The sequence below is a fragment of the Chelonia mydas genome, chromosome 3, assembly GCF_015237465.2.
Source record: "Chelonia mydas isolate rCheMyd1 chromosome 3, rCheMyd1.pri.v2, whole genome shotgun sequence".
NCBI lineage: Eukaryota > Metazoa > Chordata > Testudines > Cheloniidae > Chelonia > Chelonia mydas.
In genome coordinates, this window is record NC_057851.1 from 185,391,114 (window position 1) to 185,398,594 (window position 7,481).

The following is a 7,481-nucleotide window of genomic DNA, read 5'->3' on the forward strand; positions in this document are numbered from 1 at the left end:
GTGAGTCTGGGCCCAAGGCAGCCTCTCCCTAACCGGCCTTTTTGGTCCCTCCCCATCCCTGTCCCTGCCAGAGCAGCTCCTCCTCCCCACACAGGGGTGCAGGGAGTGCAATCTACACATGCTGCCAGGAGTTCACTGCATCATCTGCTCCCAACGTTTCCCCTCGTTATCCCTGGGGCAGCAATACCCTCAAGGGGAGTCTCTTCCTTTTCCAGCACTTGGGTCAGTCACAAAGACCACCTGTCACTTTGGACAAGCAACTCCCTCCTCCATCCCAGGCCACACTCCTGCTCCAGGCTAGAGAAGGAACAGAATCCAGGAGTCCAGATTTCTCCTAGGGAACAATTCCCCAAGTCAAAGTCCCTAGGCATAGCAAGCCCAGGGTCTCCTTGTTTCCCATTGATTTCATGCTCAGCAGCTCACAGGGTCTAGCCCAGTTCAGAGACTCTCAGCCTTGGGAACAGTCTCCCACAAGGGAAGGGCTAGGAGCCCCATTGCTGGGACCTTTCCAAACAAACTGGAGACGGCTCTGGAGAAGCCCCTCCCCTGACTGAAAGCGAGGGACTGCTGGGGTCGGTTTGCAAATCCGATCTCCTTTTGGAGAGATTCTCTCCTGCTCTTTCTGCCTCTCCCCAGACAGACGGGGGATGCCACAGAGGAACCCTAATGCCACTCACTTGCTCTAGGTGATGGAGCGATGAAGGGCGGATATTCAGGGTCACCAGCTGTCGCTCGCCCTCCTCCTCATTCTCCAAGCTCAACGCAGGCTGGAAAGGGTGGTGACTTGAAGAGTTACCCTGCCCAGACAGCAGGCAGGGTGATGACACTGGGTGATCAACTGGCTGTGAAAACAAGAGTCTGTCTTATTGTCAAGGGACGGACTAACTCAGCCAGCAGCAGGGGGTGCAAAACACTGCCCTAGTGCGGGAGGGACAGCGCCTCCAAGCTCCTGACATCCCAGCACTTTACACACCTTCCTGGAGCCTGCTGCTCTTAACAATTTCAAAATAATAAAATACAAATAAAATAGAATATTTCAGCTCTTCTATTATCTCATAATCTGATCTGAGTAAACGTGATAGGACACCTCTTATTATGGCCTGCTACGAGTTACACTCTCCAATGGATCCCCATCCTCTCCCCACCTTGAGGTAGGTAGGAGCGGATTGTTATCCCTACTTGAAAGAGGGAGAAGCTAAGGCTGAGAAAGGAGAATTGACTTGTCTTAGGTCACACAGCCAGTCAGTGGCAGAGTTGGGAATAGGACCCAAGAGCCCAGACTTTCAGACTAACCTTCGGACCTTGAATTTCATACATTCAATGACCTGAATAGAGTGTTCTCAAATGAACAACCACAGTTCAAAGTTATTATTCAGAAAGTATTTTAGAAGAACTGGAATGTTAGAGAGAATCATGAACTGCTCAGAGACAATTAATGCAGAGAAGCAGCAAAATTTGTCAACCATATGACTGGTTATAACTTATTTACTTGGTCTTAAAAGAGACCAACAAGGACCTGAGTCAACTCCCTGTCAATAACCCCCTGCTCAGACAAACAGTGTAGAGGGGCGGGAGGCTGCGGGTTCTCACCAGAGAGCCAAAAGAATGGCCCGAGTCACCAGTGGGCATCACTGTCCGAGCACTATTTCAGTCCCACATTTTTGGGTGGACATCCCACAATGGGAGCTGCAGAGGACCCCCCCGACAAACACACACATACACACACACACACACACACACACACACCCCTCTCCTGGTGGTGGGATGGGGAATTGGGGAAACGACAAAAGAAGTAAGAGATGAAGAGAAAGGAGGGAGGGATGGAGAAAAAGGTAAAACCAAAAGGATAAATCCTAATGTCCCCAGTGATTCTAAGGGACAAAATCCTAGGTGGGGAATAAAATTCTGATGCCTTAAACTAGAGTTTTCCATGCCTAGATTTCAGCTGGCACCAGATGGATAAAACTGAACAGGTTTCCAAACCTCTCAGAGGCTTTTACCTTCTCAAGAGGAACATCTGTTTTCTCGTAAAATCTGTAAAAGGAAAGGAGGAAACTCCAAGGGGATTCCTCCTCGCGCTCACGGACGTGAACCCTAATACTCTCTCAGTCCTCAAAGAGAGACCTCGAGAAGGAAACTTGCTGAAGCAAAGCCACGGGGATCTCTTGACGTTTCCCTGGCCCTGTGCCCCTGTCCTGTCTGGCTGATGTCAGCATCTCTCTGTGAGGTCACCACCACCCCATCACCTTTGACCAATAGGCTGAGCTCCTGCAAAAGGCCTTTGTGATCTCACTGCCACACCCACCCCTCCCCTGCACAGCTAATGTCCTGCTGCTGGCCAGACACTTTGGAGGTTTGAGCTACTAGTACCCTGTGGATCACGCCACTCAATGCAGGTTTATTCTAGGAAGGAAGCCGGCTAGACAGTAAAACATCAGGGGCTGCTCCCAATGCTACACTCAGTTTTTCAGAAATTAGGAGACTGTATGGCCAGAAGAGACCATGAGACAATCTCATCTGACCCCCTGCATATCACAGCCTCCTGTAGACCACAATAGCTGCTGTCGGGGCAAACACATTCCAGAAAGGAATCTAGTCTTCATTAAATGACATCAAGAGATGGAGAATCCACCACTTTCCTTGGTAGCTAGTTCCTGTGGTGAATCATCCTTGCTGTTGAATATTTTTTCCTCATTTCAAATATGAATTTTTCTCTTTTCACATTCCAGCCATTGGGTCTTGTGATGCCATGCTCTGCTAGATTAAAGAGCCCCTTCATACCCAATATTTTCTCTCCATTAAGGCACTTCAACACTTCAATCGCTCACGAGAAGGCATTTTTCTCCAGCCCTCAGAACATTTGGTGGCTCTTTGCTGCCCCAGCTCCAATCTCTCAACATCTTTTTCAAATGAGGACACCAAAACCGGATGCTGTATTCCAATCTCAGTCTCACTGATGCTCTGTCACCTCCCTATCCTACTCACCACTCTGCACCTACGTCTAATGATGGCTTTAGCCCTGTTCACCACAGCATCACACTGGGAGCTCATGATGATGGGCTTATCCACTATGGCCCCGAAAACCCTTTCAGAGTCACGGCTTTCCTTGACACACTTCCCCATTCTGGAGGTGTGACCGGCACGCCATGTTGTTAGCTGTCGGACCTTGCATTTGGCTCTGGTCAAATTTCTTTGCTTTGAATGGGTCCAGTTAGCCAAATGAGCCAGATCCCTCTGTATCACTGCCCTCTCCTCATCAATAATTACCACGCTGCCAGTATTTTGTCACCCACCAATCTTCTCAGCAGGGATTGAGAGGAGATGACACACCCACCACCCTTTCCAACCTGCCTTGGGCTTGGAGAATGAGGAGGAGCCCGTGTCACGGAGTCCCTGGGAGATGCTCTGGAACTACTCTCTACGAATCCAGTCAGGACTGTTGGGAAGTCTCCTTTCTGTGAGCAGACTGTCTTCAGGACACACAGCTCACACAGCTTCCACCTTCTTGGGTCTGACCTCGGAGCATTCAGCCTCCTCTGCCCCTCCGTGTGCTTCCCACTACGAGTCCGCCCAAGCGGGGTCCTGTGGAAACCAGAGGGTCCTGCACCCCAACTTCACAGTCAGATGTGACTCTCAGCCAGCCAGTAAAGCAGAAGGTTTATTAGATGAGAGGAACATGGTCTAAACCAGAGCTTGTAGGTGCAGAGAACAGGACCCCTCAGCTGGGTCTATTTTGGGGGTCAGTGAGACAGACAACCCTGTCTGCTCTTCACTCCATGTCCCCAGCCAGCCCCAAACTGAAACTCTCTCCAGCCCCTCCTCCTCTGGGCTTTGTCCCTTTCCCAGGTCAGGAGGTCACCTGATTCCTTTGTTCTCCAACCCTTTAGCTCTAACCTTGCAGGGGGGAAGGGCCAGGCCATCAGTTGCCAGGAAACAGGATGTCGGCCATTCTCTGTGTCCAGACCCCTGCACACAGCTGCCCTCTAGGGCTCTGCAACGATCTTACACCCTTATCCCACCACCTAGATACTTAAGAACTGCATAGGGGAAACTGAGGTACCCCCTTAATATTCAGAGGAAACATTAAGAACAGTCCCGCTTCGTGAAACCGTGGGCTTGCTATGCCTAGGGATTTTGACGTGGGGAATGGTTTCCTAGGAGAAGTCTGGACTCCTGGATTCTGTTCCTTCTCTACCTGGGTTGGGAGTGTGGCCTGGGATGGCAGGAGGGAGCTGCTTGTCCAAAGTGACAGGTGGTATTTGTGACTGACCCCAGTGCTGGAAAAGGAGGAGACTCCCCTTGAGGGTATTGCTTCTCCAGGGATGACGAAGGGGAACGTTGGGAGCAGATGATGCAATGAACTCCTGGCAGTGTGTGTAGATTGCACTCCCTGCACCCCTGTGGGGGGATGAGGAGCTGCTCTGGCAGGGAGAGGGATGGGGAGGGACAAAAAGGCTGGTTAGTGAGAGGCTGCCTTGAGCCCAGACTCACGCCTGCTCCCCGCTCGGTTCCATTCTGGCCAGGCTCCTGAGCATGTTGAGGAAGAAGGCTCTTCAGGTGGCCCCAGAGCCTGAGGGAAGCAGCTGCCATCTTCCGCAGGAGCAGGGCAGTCCCTTTGTCCCCTCTGGTGGGGAAGGAGCTCCCGGCTGAGCCAGGAGGTAGAAGCGCCCAGCCTTCTGGCAGAGGAAACCCGCTCCCGGCACAAGCGCCGATGGGAGGGGCAGAGGCCAGGCGGAAATGGAGCTGTCCCAGGATGCGGTTGGGCAGGCAAGACTCAGACAAGGAGGGGAGCCGGGCAGGATGGCTGTGGGGCTTGTTGTGTGGGAAGCACGGGCCCCAGAATCCCAGCCCTGATTCCCAGCAGGAGGCATTGCCCTGCCCAGTCACTGAGGACGTTCCAGCCTCCCCAGGGCAGAAGGTGGAGGAACCCTGTCCCAGCACCAGCAACTCAGCCCGCTCCCCATGGGACAGCAGCAGCACCTGGGAATCAGGAAGCAGTGAGGGCGAGGTGCGCCGCTGCTTTGTTCCAGGTGAGGAACCAGGCTGGGCTCAGGGAGGGGTGAGGAGGGGGCTGTGAAGACCCTGGGCCCAGGCACTCGGCCAGTGCTGTGGGGACGGGTCCCCAGCCCAGGTGTCTGGCTTGAGCCACATGAACGCCACTGATACTAGTTGCTGCCACTTTGGTCCTTGATGCTCCAGGTGGGGGCGGGTGAGACACCACACAGGGAGTCCAGGACACTGTGGGGAAGGGAGGGTCTCTTTGCTATGGGCTCCTGAAGGAGTTGGGGGCTGAAGGCATCACGGAGAGGGGGAAGTGTGGTTCCTGATCTGCCCTGGGTCCCGCAGGTGGGAAGGGGGCACATTGCCCCACCATGCCCCTGTCCTTCCCCTGCGTGGCAACAGGAGTCACCCTGTCCCCTTCTGTCACTGGTGCAGGGACCGCCACGGACTCAGAGGACGAGGAGAAGGTAGCAGTGGACATGGCCATGAGGAGGCTGCTCTCAAGAACATCCGAGAGCAGTTCCAAGGCCGAGAAAAGGTAGAAACCTTCCCCAGCTGTGCTGGGACTGAGATTGTTCTGCCTCTTCCCAGCACCCTGACCCCCTGCAGAGGGTCTTGTCTCTGATGATCCGCCATCTCTAACAGCGACTTTTCTCCACTATGATCTGGGACCCCCAAAATAGGGGTGTTTGTCATAGACCAGCCAGAGTCTCCTCCCCCAACATGCACTGTCCCAGTTCCTGACCCTGTTTGTGTAGGAGCTGTGGGTGATTTGGACAATGGCCGGGTCCCCACTGTCCCCCATTCAGGCCGGAGTCCTGCAGCTGGTGTGGGTGGGGCAGGGAGGTCCATGGCTCACTGGCTCTCTCTCCCCTAAGCCCACTCCTGGTGGGTGCAGGATGAGGCCCAGCAACTCATGTTCCTGCATGCCATCCACCCTGCATGTCTCGCTGCACAGCAGAGAGGGCAGGATACATTGGAGCCGCATTGCTGCAAGGCGGCTGTGGTGGAGAGGATAATGGTGAGGAGATACAGTGCCCAGCCGCTGGTGGGAAGACAGAGACAGGGGAGGGGCAGGGGTCCGTTTCTCACTGTCTTGTGGGGCGCAGGTCCTGGGTACTAAGCCTCTGAAGAAGCTCTCAAGGACAAATTTTTTCAAATAATTTTTATCAGTGATTTAGGAGCTAACATACAATCCCTGCTGATAATACTGATGGGTGACAATATACTGGCAGTGTGGTAATTACTGATGAGGAGAGGGCAGTGATACAGAGGGATCTGGCTCATTTGGCAAACTGGACCCATTCAAAGCAAAGAAATTTGACCAGAGCCAAATGCAAGGTCCTATAGCTAGCAACCGGGCATGCCGGTCACACCTCCAGAATGGGGAAGTATATCCAGGAAAGCAGTGACTCTGAAAGGGTTTTCGGGGCCATAGTGCAGAAGCCCGTCAACATGAGCTCCCAGTGTGATGCTGTGGTGAACAGGACTAAAGCCATCATTAGACGTAGGAGCAGAGCCGTGAGCAGGATAGCGAGGTGACACAGCATCAGTGAGACTGAGATTGGAATACAGCATCCGGTTTTGGTGTCCTCATTTGAAAAAGATGTTGAGAGATTGGAGCTGGGGCAGCAAAGAGCCACCAAATGTTCTGAGGGCTGGAGAAAAATGCCTTCTCGTGAGCGATTGAAGTGTTGAAGTGCCTTAATGGAGAGAAAATATTGGGTATGAAGGGGCTCGTTAATCTAGCAGAGCATGGCATCACAAGACCCAATGGCTGGAAGGTGAAAAGAGAGAAATTCATATTTCAAATGAAGAACAAATATTCAACAGCGAGGATGATTCACCACAGGAACTAGCTACCAAGGAAAGTGGTGGATTCTCCATCTCTTGATGTCATTTAATGAAGACTAGATGCCTTTCTGGAATGTGTTTGCCCCGAAAGGAGCTATTGTGGTCTACAGGAGGCCTGTGATATGCAGGGGGTCAGATGAAATGCTCTAATGGCCTCATCTGGCCATACAGTCTCCTAATTTCTGAAAAGCTGAGTGTAGCATTGGGAGCAGCCTCTGATGTTTTACTGTCTAGCCGGGTTGCTTCCTGGAATGAACCCTCATTGAGTGGGGTGATCCACAGGATACTCGTAGCTCAAACCTCGAAAGTGTCTGGCCAGCGGCAGCACATCAGCTCTGCAGGGGAAGGGTGGGTGTGGCAGTGAGATCTAAAAGGCCTTTTGCAGGAGCTCAGCCTATTGGTCAAAGGTGATGGGGTGGTGGTGACCTCACAGAGAGATGCTGACATCAGCCAGGCAGGACAGGGGAGCAGGGCCAGGGGAACGTCAAGAGATCCCTGTGGCTTTGCTTCATCAAGTCTCCTTCTCGAGGTCTCTCTTTGAGGACTGAGAGAGTATTAGGGTTCACGTATGTGAGCACGAGGAGGAACCTCTTTGGAGTTTTCTCCTTTCCTTTTTACAGATTTTA

General features: G+C 52.7%; 1 long non-coding RNA gene across 1 annotated transcript; it reads left to right on the plus strand.

Annotated features, from left to right (window-relative positions):
* Positions 1-5,008: 5,008 nt before the first annotated feature.
* LOC122465239 lies at positions 5,009-5,971 on the plus strand. The gene is made up of 3 exons (XR_006289931.1): positions 5,009-5,030; positions 5,437-5,539; positions 5,900-5,971. It is a non-coding gene; the product is annotated as an uncharacterized LOC122465239 (long non-coding RNA).
* Positions 5,972-7,481: the final 1,510 nt, after the last annotated feature.